Source organism: Magnolia sinica, chromosome 3 (genome assembly GCF_029962835.1).
Source record: "Magnolia sinica isolate HGM2019 chromosome 3, MsV1, whole genome shotgun sequence".
Lineage (NCBI taxonomy): Eukaryota > Viridiplantae > Streptophyta > Magnoliopsida > Magnoliales > Magnoliaceae > Magnolia > Magnolia sinica.
Window position 1 is genome coordinate 39,706,509 of NC_080575.1, and position 23,429 is coordinate 39,729,937.

Below are 23,429 nucleotides of genomic sequence, written 5' to 3' on the forward strand. Positions count from 1 at the left end.
TTAAAATATTGTAGCTAATGTTGTGGATCTGACTGGCTATACACAGGTTTATGAATGGGTTAAAATAAATGATTTAGTCTTAGTTATTGAGAACTGAGGTTAAAAGTGAATTTAGCCTCAGTTGATGCCAACAAACGCTAAATCCATCTTTAGTCTCAGTTTTGCCTCAGTTACCTAAGCTGAAATTACAACTCCCGTGGCTAAAGGCTTTAGCCTCGGTTGTTGAGAACCGGGGTTAAAAATAGATTTAGCCTCGGTTGTTGAGAACTGGGGTTAAAAATAGATTTAGCTTCAATTGGAGGCAATTGAGGCTAAAATTTTGATTTAGTCTCATTTCAAGAAAACTGGAGCTAAAAACGTTCTTTTAGCCTCACTTGAAGAACCGAGGCTATAAAAGTTACTTTAGCCTCGGTTGCTAAAACTGAAGCTAAAGCCTTTAGCCACGGGGGTTTCAACCTCGGTTTGAACAACTGAGGCAAAACTGAGGCTAAAGGCTTTAACCTCAGTTTTTAACCTTTTTAGCCACAGTTTTGAACTGAGGCTAAAGCCCCCTTTTCTTGTAGTGTGAGTAGTGTAGCATGGTCTATGCTAATAGATCTATGAACCCAATTGATCCACTAACTTGATCTCTCTTTCCTGATTTGAAAACCTAGATCCAATGTCTATAATCCCGTGTCCTACAGACTCAGGCAAAGCACAAACATGGCTGCATGTAAAAGTGTAGATAGGGATGCAGACCTCTTTAAATCTACTCTGCCACGCACCAGTGACTATACGTGCAATATACATACCATTCATTAGGTGGGTGAGACTGTATGCGCCTGTCTGGTCGTCATGTTGACCGCATGCAGATTCAATTATACACATACAACACAACTGATGATTGGACTAGCCCATTTTTTGTGCTATAGGACATGAAGGATTAGATGCACCTGAAATAGAAAATGGGACATGCGTGTAAGAGAAATGGGTGGTTATAAAAAACAATTTGCCTACTCAATGTATGCACATGATCACCTACCCAATAAGTGACCGTACCTGACTTTCGGGCCTCGCAGTGCACCTTCACTGATGAGTGGACCAGATCTCATACAAGTGTGGCACGAATGCAAGTGTGCTGACAAGCCCCAACTCGACTCCGCAAGATTCAACTCAACCTGGTTTTAGAGAGACTCATTAAGCCAACTTGAAATCTCAGTTGACTCAATGCGACTTGCAACTTGAGGAGTAACTTGCCCACTCAAGCCCCATTTTTCTTTTAATAAAATATGATATGGTGGGTGATTCAAACACCTAATCTCTGATTAGAGAACAAAGCTATGAACATTACAACAAACATGATTTGTTATTACCTTTTATTATTTTATACTATTTATGATATTGCAATACTTAAAAATATGCCTGCTATTTTAATGTTATTAATAAATATCGAACCGAGTCACATAAAGACTCAATCCACTCTTCGAGTCAACCTGACCCAGCTCTACATTAATTCTAGTCAAGTTTTCGGGTTTTCATACTATGCTATAGCCCTTGGATCTGCTGGGGAACTTTCCAATAATAGGAACTGTTCATACTATGGGTTTCATTGTAGATGGGAATATATATATATATAACATCTGAGATTGGAATATTTATAACATTTGATCAGTTGACTCTTTTCCTTTAAACACGGATCATTGCTTTAACCACTGTTCTTGCTAACAATGTAAAGTTTAAGATTTTCCAATCTTAATGATTTAGAAAGCAGCCACTATCTGGTTATATGAATGGTTTTGACCATAGAAGCCTACAACTCCTTTAGCCATATCCAGAACCATTTTTTGTGAGCCATAGATCTAAATGTTAGGATGTTCCATTCTTGAAGAATGTTGAGTCAACCAATATTCACGATATGGCCCATCATCTAAATGGTTTGGATCAGTGAACCATGAACCCATATCCAATGGCTATGGCCCATAGTGCCTATGGCAATGGATGGGATCATAGAAAACCTCTTCACAAATGCTAACGACGTTGTATGGGAAAGGGTCGTGTTCCCACCTGCGTAGCTAGCATGTGCATTTTTTGTTATTTAAAATGCTGACTCAACATGAAACTCAGCCGAGTTAACTCGAATCAACGTCACATTGCACGATTCTACACTAGTAAGGCAAATTTTGCAAACCAGAAAAGTAATTGAGAACAATTTTTTTGCTCTGACATCTCTCATCATTAGTAGATATGAAGGGCATGCACTTCAATCCGAGAGCCAGCACGTCCATTATCTATTTTCATTTAAAGATGGTTTGATAGGAATCTAAGACCATTTTTAAATTTAAAATTTCAAAAGTCCATTTTGAAATGCAACTAAGAATATTCCCACACATTTTGTAGATTGCTGTAGACAAGGGTACATATTTAGTGTACGCTTGGCGAATGGGATCTTTTCCCTTTAAATAAAAGTCTGAAATTGGTAATCTGTCAAATAATATATGTTTTGCATGATTTTCTTGTAGTCGACTCTTCGGAAACCTGCAATAAAGAACATGAGGAAAGCTCTGTATGCACAGTTTTCAGTGGGTCTTGCATTTTACTATGGAGTGAGCATAGTTGGATATTGGGCATATGGTTCATCTGTATCGGAATATCTCCCCAAAGAGCTGAGTGGGCCTAAGTGGGTTAAGGTCTTTATCAATGCAACAGTCTTTATCCAGTCCATAATCTCTCAACATGTAAGTTCCATTATTTCCTTTCACCCCCATTTTCATAGCATTGCTATTTATTATTATTATTATTATTATTTTGAAATTTAAGAGATCACTGAAATACATTTTTCCACAAATAGATGAAAATATAGAAAAAGGAATCTTTTGAGAATTTTAATTTCCTTAGAAAGTATTGTATCAAATCATGAAGTCATATGTTTGAAAATTTTCAGAAGGTGAAACCCAGCATTGAAATTTACAGTCCATCTTAGGGAAGGCACTTTATGCCAAAATCCCAAGTATCGTCCCTTGTAATAACATTGGTCTCATTCCCTGGGAGCTTGTTTTGGACAGTAGGAATGAAAAGAAAAGAAAAGAAAATGGATGACTTTTTCTATCATAGGATGTATCACTTTGGGAAGATAACTGATGCAGAGTGGGTCGCGGACAGTTTTATGGCCAAGATGGATCAGAAAAGGCCCGGTCGACGACAGAAGTGATCCGGATCGTCGGACCTTAGATCGGACGTATCTCACAATCCGGAATGAGTTACCTGACGTAAAATATATGATTTTGGGGTAGAATGAGCTACTTTAGCGAACCAACCTGCTACCACTATGTCAAAACTGTAAAAAAAGGACGGTCCAAAACCGTCTCAAATGACCAAAAAGGATGGTCATGAACCGTTGCAAGGGCCGTCAAATTTTGACGTGTCGTATTACTTAAAGGACGGTCGAAAACCATCATTTTTATTGACGAAAAAAGGATGGTCTCGGACAGTCTCTTATGAGCCTTTAAAGGACAGCCATCGACCGTCCTTTAAAAGGACGGTCATGGACCGTCCTTAAAAAAGACTGTCGTAGACCGTCTCTGATGAGTCTTCAAAGGACGGCCATAGACTGTCCTTAAAAAGGACTGTCATGGTCCGTCTCTTATGAGCCTTCAAAGGACCGCCACAGACCGTCCTTAAAAAGGACTGTCATGGTCCATCTCTTATGGGCCTTCAAAGGACGGCCACAGATCGTCATTTAAAAGGACGATCAAGGACCGTCCTTAAAAAGGACTGTCATGGACCGTCCCTTATAAGAGGGTCAATATACACCTGTTACATCATCATATTCTTCCTGATATATACCTGTTATATAATATATTTCATCATATTCACATTACATCCATCTAAACCTAAACTACGTAAATCCAACATAAACTACATCCATCTAAACATAAACTACATCCATCTAAACCCAAACTACGTAAATCCAACATAAACTACATCCATCTAAACCCAAACTACGTAAATCCAACATAAACTACATTCATCCAAACATAAACTACATCCATCCAAACACAAGCAATCTTATCCACATTACATTCATCCACACATAAATACATATAAGTTTAACATCATAAATAAAAAAAGAAAAAAAAATCAGCAACAAGTTTCTTTTTGTCTTTCACCTGAAAAAAAAAAATATTAAACCAACAAAACATTATAATTCAGAATCATGAAAAATTGCATAAACTTCTTCGAAAAAGGTGAGCACTTTTCAAAAATAAAACTGATCATTAAAATAGGTTTAGGTTTAGGTTTTAGGTTTTAGGTGTTAGGTTTTAGGTTTAGGTTTAGGTTTAGGATTTGGTTTTAAGTTATAGGTTATAAGTTTAGGTTATAGGTTATAGGTTATAGGTTAAGGTTTAGGTTATAGGTTTTGGTTTTGGTTTAGGTTAAGGTTTAGGCTTAGGTTATAGGTTTAGGTTAAGGTTTAGGTTTTAGTTATAGGTTATAGTATATAGGTTATCACTTTAGGGAATTGAGAATAAGTTAAGGTTAAGGTTTAGGTTTAGGAAATCGGGTCCGAGTTCGGGATCAGGTTTAGGTTAGGGTTATCATGTTTAGGTTTAAGTTTAGGTTAGGGAGTTGAGATTAGGATTAGGTGTAGGTTTAGGTTCAAGGATTTGAAAATACATTTCGATTTTAGGTTTAGGTTTAGGTTTTAGGCTTATGTTTAGGTTATAGGTTTAGGTTATAAGTGCAGGTAATAGGTTTAGGTTTATGTTAGGTTATAGGTTAAGGTTTAGGTTTAGGAAATAGGGTTCGGGTTCGGGATCGGGTTTAGGTTTGGATTAGGGAGTTGAGATTAGGATTATGTGTAGGTTTAGGTTTAGGGATTTGAGAATACATTTAGGTTTAGGTTAAGGTTTAGGTTTAAGTTTAGCTTATAAGCAATAGGTTTTAGGTTTATGTTTAAGTTATAGGTTACAGGTTTAGGTATAGCTCTAGGCTTAGGTTTAGGTTACAAGATAAAGGTTTAGGGAATTGAGAATAGGTTAAGGTTTAGGTTTAGGAAATCGGGTTCGGGTTCGAGATCAGGTTTAGGTTTGAGTTTTTAAGTTTAAGTTTAGGTTTAGGTTAGGGAGTTGAGATTAGGATTAGGTGTAGGTTTAGGTTTAGGGATTCGAGAATACATTTAGGTTTTAGGTTTAGGTTAAGGTTTAGGTTTAGGTTTAGGTTAAGGTTTAGGTTTAGGTTTAGGTTTAGGTTTAGGTTATAAGCTATAAGTTTAGGAAATTGAGAATAGGTTAAGGTTTCGGTTTACGAAATCGGGTACGGGTTCGGGATCGGGTTTAGGTTTTGGTTTTCAAGTTTAGGATTAGGTTTAAGTTAGGGAGTTGAGATTAGGATTAGGTGTAGATTTAGGTTTAGGGATTTGAGAATACATTAAGGTTTAGGTTGAGGAAATCGGGTTCGGGTTCGGGATTGGGTTTAGGTTTGAGTTTTCAAGTTTAGGTTTAGGTTTAGGTTAGGGAGTTAAGATTAGGATTAGGTGTAGGTTTAGGTTTAGGGATTTGAGAATACATTTAGGTTTTATGTTTATGTTTAGGTTATAAGTTATAGGTTTAGGTTAAGGTATAGGTTTAGGTTTCGGTTTAGGTTAAAAGCAATGGGTTTAGGGAATTGAGAATAGGTTAAGGTTTAGGTTTAGGAAATCGGGTTCGGGTTCGGGATTGGGTTTAGGTTTGAGTTTTCAAGTTTAGGTTTAGGTTTAGGTTAGGGAGTTGAGATTAGGATTAGGTGTAGGTTTAAGTTTAGGGATTTGAGAATACATTTATGTTTTAGGTTTATGTTTAGGTTATAGGTTATAGGTTTAGGTTAAGGTATAGGTTTACATTATAAGCAATAGGTTTAGGGAATTGAGAATAGGTTAAGGTTTAGGTTTAAGAAATCGGGTTCGGGTTCGGGATCGGGTTTAGGTTTTGGTTTTCAAGTTTAGGTTTAGATTTAGGTTAGGGAGTTGAGATTAGGATTAGGTGTAGGTTTAGGTTTAGGTTTAGGGATTTGAGAATACATTTAGGTTTTAGGTTATAGGTTATAGGTTTAGGTTTAGGTTTAGGTATAGGTTTAGGTTTAGGTTTCGGTTTAGGTTATAAGCAATAGGTTTAGGGAATTGAGAATAGGTTAAGGTTTAGGTTTAGGAAATCGGGTTTGGGTTCAGGATCGGGTTTAGGTTTGAGTTTTCAAGTTTAGGTTTAGGTTTAGGTTAGGGAGTTGAGATTAAGATTAGGTGTAAGTTTAGGTTTAGGGATTTGAGAATACATTTAGATTTTAGGTTTAGGTTTAGGTTTAGGTTATAGGCTATAGGTTATAAGTTTAGGTTTAGGTTAAGGTTTAGGTTTAGGTTTCGGTTTAGGTTATAAGCAATAAGTTTAGGGAATTGATAATAGGTTAAGGTTTAGGTTTAAGAAATCGGGTTCCGGTTTGGGATCGGGTTTAGGTTTGGATTTTGAAGTTCAGGTTTAAGTTTAGGTTAGGGAGTTGGATTAGGATTAGGTGTAGGTTTAGGTTTAGGTTTAGGGATTTGAGAATACATTAATGTTTAGGTTTAGAAAATCGGGTTTGGGTTCGGGATCGGGTTTAAGTTTGAATTTTCAAGTTTAGGTTTAGGTTTAGGTTAGGGAGTTGAGATTAGGATTAGGTGTAGGTTTGGGTTTAGGGATTTGAGAATACATTTAGGTTTTAGGTTTAGGTTTAGGTTATAGGTTATAGGTTTAGGTTTAGGTATAGGTATAGGTTTAGGTTTCGGTTTAGGTTATAAGCAATAGGTTTAGGGAATTGAGAATAGGTTAAGGTTTAGGTTTAGGAAATCGGGTTCGGGTTCGGGATCGGGTTTAGGTTTGGGTTATCAAGTTTAGGTTTAGGTTTAGGTTAGGAAGTTTAGATTAGGATTAGGTGTAGGTTTAGCTTTAGGGATTTGAGAATACATTTAGGTTATAGGTTTATGTTTAGGTTATAGGTTATAGGTTTAGGTTTAGGTTTAGGTTTAAGTATAGGTTTAGGTTATAAGCAATATGTTTAGGGAATTGAGAATAGGTTAAGGTTTAGGTTTAAGAAATCGGGTTCGGGTTCCAGATCGGGTTTAGGTTTGGATTTTCAAGTTTATGTTTAGGTTTAGGTTAGGGAGTTGAGATTAGGATTAGGTATAGGTTTAGGTTTAGGGATTTGAGAATACATTTAGGTTTTAGGTTATAGGTTACATGTTTAGGTTAAGGCTATAGGTTATAGGTTTAGGTTAAGGTTTAGGTTAAGGCTTAGGTTTAGGTTTAAGGATTTGAGAATACAGTTAGGTTTTAGGTTTAGGTTTAGGTTATAGGTTACAGGTTTAGGTTTATGTTTAGGTTTATGCTATAGGTTATAGGTTTAGGTTAAGGTTTAGGTTTAGGTTTAAGTTTAGGTTATAAGCTATAGGTTTAGGGAATTGAGAATAGGTCAAGGTTTAGGTTTAGGAAATCGGGTTCAGGTTCGGGATCGGGTTTAGGTTTTGGTTTTCAAGTTTAGGTTTAGGTTTAGGTTAGGGAGTTGAGATTAGGATTAAGTGTAGGTTTAGGTTTAGGGATTTGACAATACATTTAGGTTTTAGGTTTATCTTTAGGTTATAGGTTACATGTTTAGGTTAAGGTTATAGATTATAGGTTTAGGTTAAGGTTTAGGTTAAGGTTTAGATTTAGGTTTAAGGATTTGAGAATACATTTAGGTTTTGGGTTTAGGTTTAGGTTATAGGTTACAGGTTTAGGTTTAGGTTTAGGTTTATGCTATAAGTTATAGGTTTAGGTTAAGGTTTAGGTTAAGGTTTAGGTTTAAGTTTAGGTTATAAGCTATAGGTTTAGGGAATTGAGAATAGGTTAAGGTTTAGGTTTAGGAAATCGGGTTCAGGTTCGGGATCGGGTTTAGGTTTGAGTTTTCAAGTTTAGGTTTAGGTTTAGGTTCGGGAGTTGAGATTACGATTAGGTGTAGGTTTAGGTTTAGGGATTTGAGAATACATTTTTGAGAATACATTTAGGTTTTAGGTTTATGTTTAGGTTATAGGTTATAGGTTTAGGTTAGGGTATAAGTTTAGGTTTCGGTTTAGGTTATAAGCAATTGGTTTACGGAATTGAGAATAGGTTAATGTTTAGGTTTAGGAAATCGGGTTCGGGTTCGGGATCGGGTTTAGGTTTTGGTTTTCAAGTTTAGGTTTAGGTTTAGGTTAGGGAGTTGAGATTAGGATTAGGTGTAGGTTTAGGTTTAGGGATTTGAGAATACATTTAGGTTTTAGGTTTATGTTTAGGTTATAGGTTATAGTTTTAGGTTAAGGCTATAGGTTATAGGTTTAGATTAAGGTTTAGGTTTAGGTTTAAGGATTTGAGAATACATTTAGGTTTTAGGTTTAGGTTTAGGTTATAGGTTACAAGTTCAGGTTTAGGTTTAGGTTTAGGTTTAGGTTTATGCTATAGGTTATAGGTTTAGGTTAAGGTTTAGGTTAAGGTTTAGGTTTAAGTTTAAGTTATAAGCTATAGGTTTAGGGAATTGAGAATAGATTAAGGTTTAGGTTTAGGAAATCGAGTTCGGGTTCGGAATCGGGTTTAGGTTTGAGTTTTCAAGTTTAGGTTTAGGTTTAGGTTAAAGAGTTGAGATTAGGATTAGGTGTAGGTTTAGGTTTAGGGATTTGATAATACATTTAGGTTTTAGGTTTATGTTTAGGTTATAGGTTATAGGTTTAGGTTAAGGTATAAGTTTAGGTTTCGGTTTAGGTTATAACCAATTGGTTTAAGGAATTGAGAATAGGTTAAGGTTTAGGTTTAGGAAATCGGGTTCGGGTTCGGGATCGGGTTTAGGTTTTGATTTTCATGTTTATGTTTAGGTTTAGGTTAGGGAGTTGAGATTAGGATCAGGTGTAGGTTTAGGTTTAGGGATTTGAGAATACATTTAGGCTTTAGGTTTATGTTTAGGTTATAGGTTTTAGGTTTAGGTTAAAGCTATAGGTTATAGGTTTAGGTTAAGGTTTAGGTTTAGGTTTAGATTTAGGTTTAAGGATTTGAGAATACAATTAGGTTATAGGTTTAGGTTTAGGTTATAGGTTACAGGTTTAGGTTTAGGTTTAGGTTTATGCTATAGGTTATAGGTTTAGGTTAAGGTTTAGGTTAAGGTTTAGGTTTAGGTTTAAGTTTAGGTTATAAGGAACTGAGAATAGGTTAAGGTTTAGGTTTAGGAAATCAGGTTCAGGTTCGGGATCGGGTTTAGGTTTGTGTTTTCAAGTTTAGGTTTAGGTTTAGGCTCGGGAGTTGAGATTAGGATTAGGTGTAGGTTTAGGTTTAGGGATTTGAGAATACATTTAGGTTTTAGGTTTATGTTTAGGTTATAGGTTATAGGTTTAGGTTAGGGTATAAGTTTAGGTTTCGGTTTAGGTTATAAGCAATTGGTTTAAGGAATTGAGAATAGGTTGAGGTTTAGGTTTAGGAAATCGGGTTCGGGTTTGGGATCGGGTTTAGGTTTTGGTTTTCAAGTTTAGGTTTAGGTTTAGGTTTGGGAGTTGAGATTAGGATTAGGTGTAGGTTTAGGTTTAGGGATTTGAGAATACATTTAGGTTTTAGGTTATAGGTTATAGGTTATAGGTTTAGGTTTAGGTTTAGGTATAGGTTTTGGTTTCGGTTTAGGTTATAAGCAATAGGTTTAGGGAATTGAGAATAGGTTAAGGTTTAGGTTTAGGAAATCGGGTTCGGGTTCGGGATCGGGTTTAGGTTTGCGTTTTCAAGTTTAGGTTTAGGTTTAGGTTAGGGAGTTGAGATTAGGATTAGGTGTAAGTTTAGGTTTAGGGATTTGAGAATACATTTAGGTTTTAGGTTTAGGTTTAGGTTTTAGGTTTAGGTTTAGGTTATAGGCTATAGGTTATAAGTTTAGGTTTAGGTTAATGTATAGGTTTAGGTTTCGGTTTAGGTTATAAGCAATAAGTTTAGGGAATTGATAATAGGTTAAGGTTTAGGTTTAAGAAATCGGGTTCGGGTTTGGGATCGGGTTTAGGTTTGGATTTTGAAGTTTAGGTTTAAGTGTAGGTTAGGGAGTTGAGATTAGGATTAGGTGTAGGTTTAGGTTTAGGGATTTGAGAATACATTAATGTTTAGGTTTAGGAAATCGGGTTTGGGTTCGGGATCGAGTTTAGGTTTGAATTTTCAAGTTTAGGTTTAGGTTTAGGTTAGGGAGTTGAGATTAGGATTAGGTGTAGGTTTGGGTTTAGGGATTTGAGAATACATTTAGGTTTTAGGTTTATGTTTAGGTTATAGGTTATAGGTTTAGGTTTAGGTTTAGGTATAGGTTTAGGTTTCGGTTTAGGTTATAAGCAATAGGTTTAGGGAATTGAGAATAGGTTAAGGTTTAGGTTTAGGAAATCGGGTTCGGGTTCTGGATCGGGTTTAGGTTTGGGTTATCAAGTTTAGGTTTCGGTTTAGGTTAGGGAGTTTAGATTAGGATTAGGTGTAGGTTTAGCTTTAGGGATTTGAGAATACATTTATGTTTTAGGTTTATGTTTAGGTTATAGGTTATAGGTTTAGGTTTAGGTTTAGGTTTAAGTATAGGTTTAGGTTATAAGCAATAAGTTTAGGGAATTGAGAATAGGTTAAGGTTTAGGTTTAGGAAATCGGGTTCGGGTTCGGGATCGGGTTTAGGTTTGCGTTTTCAAGTTTAGGTTTAGGTTTAGGTTAGGGAGTTGAGATTAGGATTAGGTGTAAGTTTAGGTTTAGGGATTTGAGAATACATTTAGGTTTTAGGTTTAGGTTTAGGTTTTAGGTTTAGGTTTAGGTTATAGGCTATAGGTTATAAGTTTAGGTTTAGGTTAATGTATAGGTTTAGGTTTCGGTTTAGGTTATAAGCAATAAGTTTAGGGAATTGATAATAGGTTAAGGTTTAGGTTTAAGAAATCGGGTTCGGGTTTGGGATCGGGTTTAGGTTTGGATTTTGAAGTTTAGGTTTAAGTTTAGGTTAGGGAGTTGAGATTAGGATTAGGTGTAGGTTTAGGTTTAGGGATTTGAGAATACATTAATGTTTAGGTTTAGGAAATCGGGTTTGGGTTCGGGATCGAGTTTAGGTTTGAATTTTCAAGTTTAGGTTTAGGTTTAGGTTAGGGAGTTGAGATTAGGATTAGGTGTAGGTTTGGGTTTAGGGATTTGAGAATACATTTAGGTTTTAGGTTTATGTTTAGTTTATAGGTTATAGGTTTAGGTTTAGGTTTAGGTATAGGTTTAGGTTTCGGTTTAGGTTATAAGCAATAGGTTTAGGGAATTGAGAATAGGTTAAGGTTTAGGTTTAGGAAATCGGGTTCGGGTTCGGGATCGGGTTTAGGTTTGGGTTATCAAGTTTAGGTTTCGGTTTAGGTTAGGGAGTTTAGATTAGGATTAGGTGTAGGTTTAGTTTTAGGGATTTGAGAATACATTTATGTTTTAGGTTTATGTTTAGGTTATAGGTTATAGGTTTAGGTTTAGGTTTTGGTTTAAGTATAGATTTAGGTTATAAGCAATAGGTTTAGGGAATTGAGAATAGGTTAAGGTTTAGGTTTAGGAAATCGGGTTCGGGTTCGGGATCGGGTTTAGGTTTGGGTTATCAAGTTTAGGTTTCGGTTTAGGTTAGGGAGTTTAGATTAGGATTAGGTGTAGGTTTAGCTTTAGGGATTTGAGAATACATTTATGTTTTAGGTTTATGTTTAGGTTATAGGTTATAGGTTTAGGTTTAGGTTTAGGTTTAAGTATAGGTTTAGGTTATAAGCAATAAGTTTAGGGAATTGAGAATAGGTTAAGGTTTAGGTTTAGGAAATCGGGTTCGGGTTCGAGATCGGGTTTAGGTTTGGATTTTCAAGTTTAGGTTTAGGTTTAGGTTAGGGAGTTGATATTAGGATTAGGTATAGGTTTAGGTTTAGGGATTTGAGAATACATTTAGGTTTTACGTTATAGGTTACATGTTTAGGTTAAGGCTATAGGTTATAGGTTTAGGTTAAGGTTTAGGTTTAGGTTTAAGGATTTGAGAATACATTTAGGTTTTAGGTTTAAGTTTAGGTTATAGGTTACAGGTTTAGGTTTATGTTTAGGTTTATGCTATAGGTCATAGGTTTAGGTTAAGGTTTAGGTTTAGGTTTAAGTTTAGGTTATAAGCTATAGGTTTAGGGAATTGAGAATAGGTCAAGGTTAAGGTTTAGGAAATCGGGTTCGGGTTCGGGATCGGGTTTAGGTTTTGGTTTTCAAATTTAGGTTTAGGTTTAGGTTAGGGAGTTGAGATTAGGATTAGGTGTAGGTTTAGGTTTAGGGTTTTGAGAATACATTTAGGTTTTAGGTTTATATTTAGGTTATAGGCTACATGTTTAGGTTAAGGTTGTAGATTATAGGTTTAGGTTAAGGTTTAGGTTAAGGTTTAGATTTAGGTTTAAGGATTTTGAGAATACATTTAGGTTTTGGGTTTAGGTTTAGGTTATAGGTTACAGGTTTAGGTTTAGGTTTAGGTATATGCTATAGGTTATAGGTTTAGGTTAAGGTTTAGGTTAAGGTTTAGGTTTAAGTTTAGGTTATAAGCTATAGGTTTAGGGAATTGAGAATAGGTTAAGGTTTACGTTTAGGAAATCGAGTTCAGGTTCGGGATCGGGTTTATGTTTGAGTTTTCAAGTTTAGGTTTAGGTTTAGGTTCGGGAGTTGAGATTAGGATTAGGTGTAGGTTTAGGTTTAGGGATTTGAGAATACATTTAGGTTTTAGGTTTATGTTTTGGTTATAGGTTATAGGTTTAGGTTAGGGTATAAGTTTAGGTTTCGGTTTAGGTTATAAGCAATTGGTTTAAGGAATTGAGAATAGGTTAATGTTTAGGTTTAGGAAATCGGGTTCGGGTTCGGGATCGGGTTTAGGTTTTGGTTTTCAAGTTTAGGTTTAGGTTTAGGTTAGGGAGTTGAGATTAGGATTAGGTGTAGGTTTAGGTTTAGGGATTTGAGAATATATTTAGGTTTTAGGTTTATGTTTAGGTTATAGGTTATAGTTTTAGGTTAAGGCTATAGGTTATAGGTTTAGATTAAGGTTTAGGTTTAGGTTTAAGGATTCGAGAATTCATTTAGGTTTTAGGTTTAGGTTTAGGTTATAGGTTACAAGTTCAGGTTTAGGTTTAGGTTTAGGTTTAGGTTTATGATATAGGTTATAGGTTTAGGTTAAGGTTTATGTTAAGGTTTAGGTTTAAGTTTAAGTTATAAGCTATAGGTTTAGGGAATTGAGAATAGATTAAGGTTTAGGTTTAGGAAATCGGGTTCGGGTTCGGAATTGGGTTTAAGTTTGAGTTTTCAAGTTTAGGTTTAGGTTTAAGTTAAAGAGTTGAGATTAGGATTAGTTGTAGGTTTAGGTTTAGGGATTTGAGAATACATTTAGGTTTTAGGTTTATGTTTAGGTTATAGGTTATAGGTTTAGGTTAAGGTATGAGTTTTGGTTTCGGTTTAGGTTATAACCAATTGGTTTAAGGAATTGAGAATAGGTTAAGGTTTAGGTTTAGGAAATCGGGTTCGGGTTAGGGATCGGGTTTAGGTTTTGATTTTCAAGTTTATTATTAGGTTTAGGTTAGGGTGTTGAGATTAGGATTAGGTGTAGGTTTAGGTTTAGGGATTTGAGAATACATTTAGGTTTTAGGTTTATGTTTAAGTTATAAGTTATAGGTTTAGGTTAAAGCTATAGGTTATAGGTTTAGGTTAAGGTTTAGGTTTAGGTTTAGATTTAGGTTTAAGGATTTGAGAATACATTTAGGTTTTAGGTTTAGGTTTAGGTTATAGGTTACAGGTTTAGGTTTAGGTTTAGGTTTATGCTATTGGTTATAGGTTTAGTTTAAGGTTTAGGTTACGGTTTAGGTTTAGGTTTAAGTTTAGGTTATAAGCTATAGGTTTAGGGAATTGAGAATAGGTTAAGGTTTAGGTTTAGGAAATCGAGTTCGGGTTCGGGATCAGGTTTTGGTTTTGGTTTTCAAGTTTAGGTTTAGGTTTAGGTGAGGGAGTTGAGATTAGGATTAAGTGTAAGTTTAGGTTTAGGGATTTGAGAATACATTTAGGTTTTATGTTTATGTTTAGGTTATAGGTTACAGGTTTAGGTTAAGGCTATAGGTTATAGGTTTAGGTTAAGGTTTAGGTTAAGGTTTAGATTTAGGTTTAAGGATTTTAGAATACATTTAGGTTTTAGGTTTTGGTTTAGGTTATAGGTTACAGGTTTAGGTTTATGTTTAGGTTTAGGTTATAGGTTATAGGTTTAGGTTAAGGTTTAGGTTTAGGTTTAAGTTTAGGTTATAAGCTATAGGTTTAGGGAATTAAGAATAGGTTAAGGTTTAGGTTTAGGAAATCGGGTTCGGGTTCGGGTTCGGGATCGGGTTTAGGTTTGAGTTTTCAAGTTTAGGTTTAGGTTTATGTTAGGGAGTTGAGATTAGGATTAGGTATAGGTTTAGGTTTAGAGATTTAAGAATACATTTAGGTTTTAGTTTTAGGTTTAGGTTATAGGTTACATGTTTAGGTTAAGGCTATAAGTTATAGGTTTAGGTTATAGGTTACATGTTTAGGTTAAGGCTATAAGTTATAGGTTTAGGTTAAGGTTTAGGTTGAGGTTTGGGTTTAGGTTTAAGGATTTGAGAATACATTAGGTTTTAGGTTTAGGTTTAGGTTTAGGTTTAGGTTTAGGTTATAAGCTTTAAGTTTAGAGAATTGAGAATAGGTTAAGGTTTAGGTTTAGGAAATCGAGTTCGGGTTCGGGATCGGGTTTAGGTTTGAGTTTTCAAGTTTAGGTTTAGGTTTAGGTTAGGGAGTTGAGATTAGGATTAGGTGCAGTTTTAGATTTAGGGATTTGAGAATACATTTAGGTTTTAGGTTTATGTTTAGGTTATAGGTTATAGGTTTAGGTTTAGGTTTAGGTCAAGGTATAAGTTTTGGTTTCGGTTTAGGTTATAAGCAATAGGTTTAGGGAATTGAGAATAGGTTAAGGTTTAGGTTTAGGAAATCGGGTTTGGGTTCAGGATCGGGTTTAGGTTTGGGTTATCAAGTTTAGGTTTAGGTTTAGGTTAGGGAGTTTAGAATAGGATTAGGTGTAGGTTTAGGTTTAGGGATTTGAGAATACATTAGGTTTTAGGTTTAGGTTTAAGTTATAGGTTATAGGTTTAGGTTTGTTTTCGGTTTTGATTTAGGTTATAGGTTATAGGTTTAGGTTAAGGTTTAGGGAAAGGTAATAGGTTTTGATTTAGGTTATAGGTTATAGGTTTAGGTTTAGGTTTTGATTTATATTATAGGTTATAGGTTTAGGTTATAGGTTTTGGGATTTAAGAATGGGTTCGGGTTTAGGTTATAGGTTTTGGTTATAGGTTATAGGTTTAGGTTAAAGTTTATGTTTAGGTTATAGGTTTTGGGATTTGAGAATGGGTTCGGGTTTAGGTTATAGGTTTTGGTTTTGATTTAGGTTATAGGTTTTGGGATTTGAGAATGGGTTCGGGTTTAGGTTATAAGTTTTGGTTTTGGTTTAGGTTTAGGTTATAGGTTTTTGGATTTGAGAATGGGTTATGGTTTAGGTTTAGGAAATTGGGTTCAGGTTCGGGATTGGGTTTAAGTTTGAGTTTTCAAGTTTATGTTTAGGTTTAGGTTAGGGAGTTGAGATTAGGATTAGGTGTAGATTTAGCTTTAGGGAATTGAGTTTAGCTTATAGGTTTAGGGAAAGCTTAGGTTTAGGTTATAGGTTTTGGGATTTGGGAATAGTTTTAGGTTATAAGTATAGGTTTAGGTTAGGTTATAGGTTAAGGTTTAGGGATTTGAGTTTAGGCTATAGGTTTAGGTTTATGTCTAGGTTTAGGTTTAGGGAATTGAGTTTAGGTTATAGGTTTAGGGAAAGGTTAGGTATAGGTTATAGGTTTTGGGATTTGAGAATAGTTTTAGGTTATAAGTATAGGTTTAGGTTAGGTTATAAGTTAAGGTTTAGGGATTTGAGTTTAGATTATAGGATTAGGTTTAGGTTTAAGTTTAGGGATTTGAGTTTAGGTTATAGGTTTAGGTTTAGGTTTTAGGTTTAGGTTTAAGTTTAGGTTTGGGTTTTGGGATTTGGTTTTGATTATATGTTTTGATTTAGGTTATAGATTATAGGTTTAGGTTATAGGTTTTGGTTTTAGGTTTAGATTTGGTTTAGGTTATAGGTTTTGATTTAGGTTATAGGTTAACGGTTTAGGTTATAGGTTTTTGGATTTGAGAATGGGTTCGGGTTTAGGCTATAGGTTTTGGCTTTGGTTTAGGTTATAGGTTTTGGTTTAGGTTATAGGTTATAGGTTTAGGTTTAGGTTTAGATTATGGATTATAGGATTTGAGAATGCGTTCGGGTTTAGGATATAGGTTTTGTTTTTGGTTTTGGTTATATGTTTTGATTTAGGTTTAGGTTTTAGGTTAAGGTTATAGGTTTAGGTTAAGGTTTAGGTTTAGGTTAAGGTTATAAGTATAGGTTAAGGTTTAGGTTTGGGTTTAGGTTTAGGTTATAAGATATAGGTTTAGGGAATTGAGAATAGGTTAAGGTTAAGGTTTAGGTTCGGGTTCGGGATTGGGTTTATGTTTGGGTTTTCAAGTTTAGGTATAGGTTTAGGTTAGGGAGTTAAGATTAGGATTAAGTGTAGGTTTAGGTTTAGGGATTTGAGAATACATTTAGGTTTTAGGTTTAGGTTTAGGTTTTAGGTTGAGGTTTAGGTTTAGGTTTTAGGTTAAGGGTTTAGGTCATAGGTTTTGGTTTAGGTTAAGGGTATGGTCCCTACAAATACAGATATAAACAAGGCCATCCGGCGCAAATGGCCAGGCCCTTCTAATGCTGTCCATAAAAAATGGACAGCTTCATCATGGTCATAATAGCGGTTCCCTCTTTCTAGGGATGCCCGCTCTTCCGAATAGCTCCAATGCACATCCGAGTCTACTCCATTAATTTCGATCAAATACATAAACACGGCATGTTCAAATGGCCAGGCACCTCCAATGTTGTCCATAGGAAATGGACAGCTTCATCATGGTCATAATAGCGGTTCCCACCTTCCAGGGACCCCCGCTCAACATCCGGATAGCTCCGACGCACATCCGGGTCTGCTCCATCAATTTCGAGTTAATACATAAACATGGCCTGTCCAAATGGTCAGGCTACTCCAATGCTGTCCATAGGAAATGGACAGCTTCATCATGGTCATAGTAGCGGTTCCCACCTTCCAGGGACCCCCGCTCAACATCCGGATAGCTCCAACGCTCATCCGAGTCTGCTCCATCAATTTCGATCTAATATATTTTAAAACAATATAATTATATCTAAAAGCATTTGGATACCTGGGGAAGGCCTCCCATATTCGTATTGTTGGTTACTCATCCCTTTGTCTATAAGCCACAATCGACCAACACTTTCTATTGCTACCTGTAATCTGAAACCAACACAAATATAACTGGGAAACAGTATAAGGAATAAAAAAATGAATTTACCTGTACACATCATTAAATGTTTCCCTATAAGGAGGTGATATTATATCTTTGATAGCCACAACCTATATTAAAGAGAAAAATGCAATCGATATAGTCTGTTATAATTCAAAGGTGAAAAAAGATTTGTCACAACATGCCACACATGTTGTCACCAATCACAAAAAAATAAAGAATTATGATTTTAACCTCACATTGCACATCTTACATAGTAACTGATATGAAATAAGGTCGGACTGCAAGAATTATGATTTAATAATTGGATCTTTCTTAATTCTCTGTCCATAGAAGTTCAGCTGATGCTGGGCAAAAACCAGACATGTCTTGTCAAAGCAAAAACTGATCTGATTATCTTTAAAAAAAAAGGACACCAGAAAAAAACAAAGACAAGCTGAGAAGCATCGTGGTGCTTAGAGGGAAAAGGCACCAGAGCAATATTAAACCAATTTGATATTGACTTGTTAGCCCAAGAATGTGAGGGTTGAAATTGTTTTGGGTTTATAAGGTGGTAAATACAGTCTTAGGTAGCTATTTTGGATAGGCTTTCTTTTGCAATTCTGTTGAAGTAGTGAGTTATTGGATATGCTCTTGAATTCAGGAGAACGTGTATAAAACATCATACTTAGTAGGTATGGATGGAAGAATGCTTTGAAATTTTAATAGGTATGTAACAGCTATACTAGGATGTTGCTGCATTGAAAGAGAAAACAAGTGATAAACTATCATAATGGGCACAATTAACTGGCTTACCTGTCCCTCTTCCTTACGAGACATCCAGAACTTTCAGTTTTGCTCAAAGAATTTGCATGTTAACCATAAAAAGTCTAAACAATCCCTTAAGGTCACCAATATACAGGAAATTTTTTTTTTTACTGTGATTATGGGAGTTCAAAGCATACTTCACTTAGTCACAATTAGTCAAGATGTATTAGCCCCAACTCTTTAGGCCAGATTTATGTGACTCCAACTGACTTGATTTCCAGATATTGCACAAGAAAGTTAAGTGTTGGATTTATGTGACTCCAACTGACTTGATTTCCAGATATTCATATGCTAAAGTGAAAATCACCTTGTTACTTTCTATTATCTGGGTTAGCCTAAAAATTATTAACAATGCAGGTGCAACCAAGGAAGCACATGTCAAGTACCTAACACAAAGGGGCTGCCTCATGCCCATTGGATATCAAGCTATCAGCTTCATGTACAGGAAATGAAAAATGCATTGCTTTTCATGGTTCACACTTGGTAACATATGCTTGCATATGCATTTCATGGTTTGCACTTGGTAAACTCAAACTAAACCATCCATGCTATGAATTCGAATGTATATAGGTGGTATCCCAAAAATCGGACTTGTATAATGGATTTATACTTTGATTCTTGAACCCTTTTGTTGAATTAGGTCCAAACCGTCGAATCTCCTAAGCGTAGGTGGGTTCATTGGCCCGTTGTTCTTCTGTCTTGGGAGGGATCTAAAAATTTGATATTCCCATTAGTGGTCATGCTCAGCAGAGTCCATGTCATTAGTATTCAGGCTTTAAGTCCGGTTGGGTCAGGTCTGTCTTGACTGCAGCCCTAGTGCCCAGCTCAATCTATAACGCTGTCAGTGTCATGGGCATGCACCTCTCCCATGGCCAATTCCAATGCCAGGTAAATGAGAGAGCCACTACATAGTTCTTTTTAATTAACCAAGTTACTAAAGGTCATAAATTTCATATTTAATAAAGTATCATTGAACGTCGTCTCAAATCGTTTCTGGTTGGTGCATTTAAAAAAATTCAAATACACAATCAATGCATATTCTTGTTACACAATCAATGTATGGCACAAAACAAATACTAAGCATGAAGGAAAAAACAGAATCTTTTAAAGAATAACCAAATGAGAGGCCAAAAAATACATAATCCACATAAATCCATCACATGAATATATAAGAATCAGATCATTGACACACAAATGGTTAAAGGTATGTGGTACTTGCATTTTACCCAATGAGAAGTGAAAATAAAACCAAGCCACGGATGGAAATGAGAACCACAAAGCAAATCTCCCAAACATAAGTACTTGTTTCCACTTGATTAAATTTTGCCAATTCAATTCAAAGTCTGATACAAATGTCCCTAGGATAAGCTGAACATACAAATTGACGTGAAGGGCCTATTGAGATGTTTTAATGACATTCAATCCTTCCATCAATTCAGTTTGAAACAAAGGTCTCTAGAATGCACTCTAAAACAAAGAAAGAACTAAAGGTGCTTTCAAGAGAACCATTTAAATTAACATGGAATAGGGACCACCAAATGCTAACATGGAATGAAATGTGTAAGATCTCACTTGACCGGATTGCCAACTACAACCTCGCTAACAGCTCGAGCCACTCCTCATCCTGAAAAAGCACTAGCCCCAGATATGTAAACCTGCAACCACTCCGCTGATTCATACTATGCATCAGTCCTATACAAAAATCAGCCAAGTTTTGCATTGACTTGGCCAATCCACCGGGCCATGAAAACTTAGCCGAGTCAATATTTGTCTTATAAAATTAGTTAATAAGAACCATTTTTTTTAGGTGAACACCTTTTCTTTACTTCAAATCAACAAATTACCTAGAAACCAAAAAAGAGGGGAGTTCTTACGGCTAAATTACTAAAGAAAACAAATCTAGGAAAATCTAATGTTACCACAAGGAGATTATTATAAATTTGGAAGAAAGATGCCCAAAAATTGGTCCAAACGATAATGACCAGCAAAACCTTATTGCTACATCCAGATTCAAAAAATCTAAAAGAAAAACAATCCAAAAAAATCTGAAGAATATGAAAGTTCAGCAAATCAAAATTAGTAAACCTGTTTTTAATCCAACCAAAGGGAACAAATCAGTTTAGAATTCCCAATAAGACCCTACTATTGTTTCTGGTAAAACACAACAGCCTTAAATATTCAAAGACTTTCCAACAAAAACTTCAACAAGATCTCCAAGACACCACAACCGCAGGACCACCCCTCACAAATGACATACAATCAGTGATTGAAAGGTTAAGACTCTCAAACCAAGAAAGATTATATGAAAAGAAAATAAGAGGAGATTAGAAGAGATCAAAATATAAGACTCAAGATATAAGAAACCTTACGGACCTTCTTCCTCTGATACCATGTTTAGGAAAGAACGAACTTGGGAAGAAAAGAAACTTAGAGAGAACTGAATGTCTAGCCCTCTCTCTTTCTATATTAAGTGAATAACAAAAACTAACCTTAGAAAAAATGGTAAAAAACAAACGAAAGAAAAGGAAATAAAGGACAACTAATAAAATGAAAATAAGAGGCCCATGGCCCAAGGGATATGGCCCAATTATGTCAACAAGACACACACACACACACACACACACACACAGAGGGAGAGAGCCCAACATGCACAAAGCTTCAATTGACAAGTGGCATGGCTAATTAATGATCTAGACAATCCATTCACTCACTCCACTAAGGACAAGCCAATGTGCAAAAATCACACTAACCAAATAGACATTAGATCAATCGCATGAAAAATGGATAATCTAGATCGAGCAAATAAACAAAATAGTTACATATGATACTATTCTAACATCCATTCAGTAGACCCCACCATGTACTCCACTAAGGACAAGACAATGTACAAAAATCACACTAACCAAATAGACATGCAAAGGGACAATTGAAAATAGTATAAATTGAATTTATTGGGGAAACATACTAGACTATTTCATCCCATGACATCGGAAACAAAGTAAAACATGGCATTTTCATATTAACAAGAGTTAAGGAAGAATTTCCATTCTTTATAGACAGTTGGAAACACAATAGCAAATACATACATGTGCAGAAGGGGTTGTTGTGCAAATGCTCCAAAAGAAAATATATACTTCAAGGACAATTCTCCACTAGCTTTTGCAGCCAAAGTATGATACACATAATCCTCCGTTGAAACACATTAAGTCAGGATTCATAAAACACATTAAGTTGTAGTCTCCCACTGTACATTGAGTACATGTTCATCCAGTGGGCTCATGTACTACAGACAATCACAACTAATTCATATACTGAAGATTAGACAATGGGCCACACAACTGATAGATATTAGTTTATGATTCAAAATATAATAATAAAAGCCAAGCAACAAAAGTATCCCATATGGAATCCTACCAAGAGTACAAGTGGATTTAGGGAAGACTAGTTCCTAGCAAGGCAAGACATTTCTTATAGAAATGCAGTTTGGGAAGCAATTTAACTACTTTCTCACTTTAACAAAGACCCAAATTTCTTATCAATATCCCATATGGAAATTGACAAAAGGTTCGGATTAATTTAAGGAACTTCTGCAACATTTTAATCAAAATCTCTATTTCTTTCACGCTGTAAGACATACCTCTTCAGTAGGTGGACCAGGTGGTCTGTGTGGACGATAGGTTTGCTGGCTATAATCGCCAGAAAGAGGCGAAGGCCTTACAGGGTTCTGAGCAAAGAAAGTTATTAGAACTGGCAAAATGAAATATAAGTGCAAATCTTCTTCCAAAATAATTAGATGGGAAAGATGCTGATGAATGTGGAACTGCTAATCAATATTAATAGCAGGTCTATGCAAAAAATGCAAACAGAATACACTCTTCTCACATATCAAGAGAAGCTGTAATTAAAGGACATGGTAGAGAGAATGGGACAAGTAAATGAAATAATATTAAGGAGGCAATGACAACAGCAATTTCTGCATGGAATATATTACTTCATCATGAATATCACAACAACACTGAGGCTGAAGTCCTAATCACAATGTGAATATAATTTCACGAAATGCATGCCTCACTAAGTAAAGCCCTCATCTATGCATACACATCTAGCATTTGCTTGATAATCACCTATGTCATTTCTGATAATTTTGGAAAGGTTCCAAAGGTCGATATGTTAGAATTAGAATTCTATTGATGTTGGATACACTTAAAGGACATGAGATGAGATGAGACAAACCTGGTTATACACATCTAGCATTTTCATGCCACCAACCATACAGAATCTTCTATAAATAAATAAAAACTTCCTGGTTATAAAATTATATATATAAACAAAACTGAAAAATACACTCAAAACCCATATAAAATGAAAAGAAAAAAAAAACAAATTCCTAAAAACCCAACAAATCTCACGTCAGATTTAACAATACCCATATCCCCAAATCTAACAAAAATCAAAACCTATATACCAAAATCCCACAAAAACCATTCCAGACCCTAAAAACCCCAATCTGGAGAAAAAATGGGAGGGAGAGAGAGTACCATTCCGCAAACCGATGCTGGATTCATCGGTGTTGATGTTGTAGAGGATGTCTTCGTATCTGATTTCGCATTTGGATGTCAAGCTAATCACGCTGCTGATGTAGGAATCTGCGGATCCTCCTCCACCGCTAGATCCTGAAGAAGCTTCTCCTGCAGCTGTTGTTGCTGCTGCTGCCGCCATGGCTTTTAACAACAGATAGAGAAAGAGAGAGGGTTTCTCGTCAATGGAAGATGAGGAAAAGAGGGAAAATAGGAAATGAGGAGCGGGCGTTTGATCGTTTTCGTCTTTTGAAGAAGATAAAAATTTCAAATCCGTATATTGTGAGTTTACCATTTGTCACGCCCCAGACTCGGTAACCAGATTCACAAGGAACCCGATGGCCGGTTCTGACTGCAACAGCCTCCGTAGTACCCCATTCTCGGCTCCTGAAACAGGTTCCGATCCTGGGATCCTACAAGGAGAATTTCCATAACAATATAACCATTTCCAATACGAGCATACCCAAGATCATAACAAGTAAATCTGAGAATAAAAAAAGGCACATATCACAAAATCCACTAAGAATTTGAACTTTTACAAGTTTACATGAGGTCCAAAGGACATACATAAGATAATAGAAGAAAGAAATGAAGGATGCAATACTGGGTCCTCAAGCTCAGCTCTAAT

At 35.6% G+C, this 23,429-nt stretch overlaps 1 pseudogene; it reads left to right on the forward strand.

Moving 5' to 3' along the window:
* Nucleotides 1-23,429, forward strand: part of LOC131238862 (probable proline transporter 2) — a 191,683-nt pseudogene that overhangs the window by 142,446 nt on the left and 25,808 nt on the right.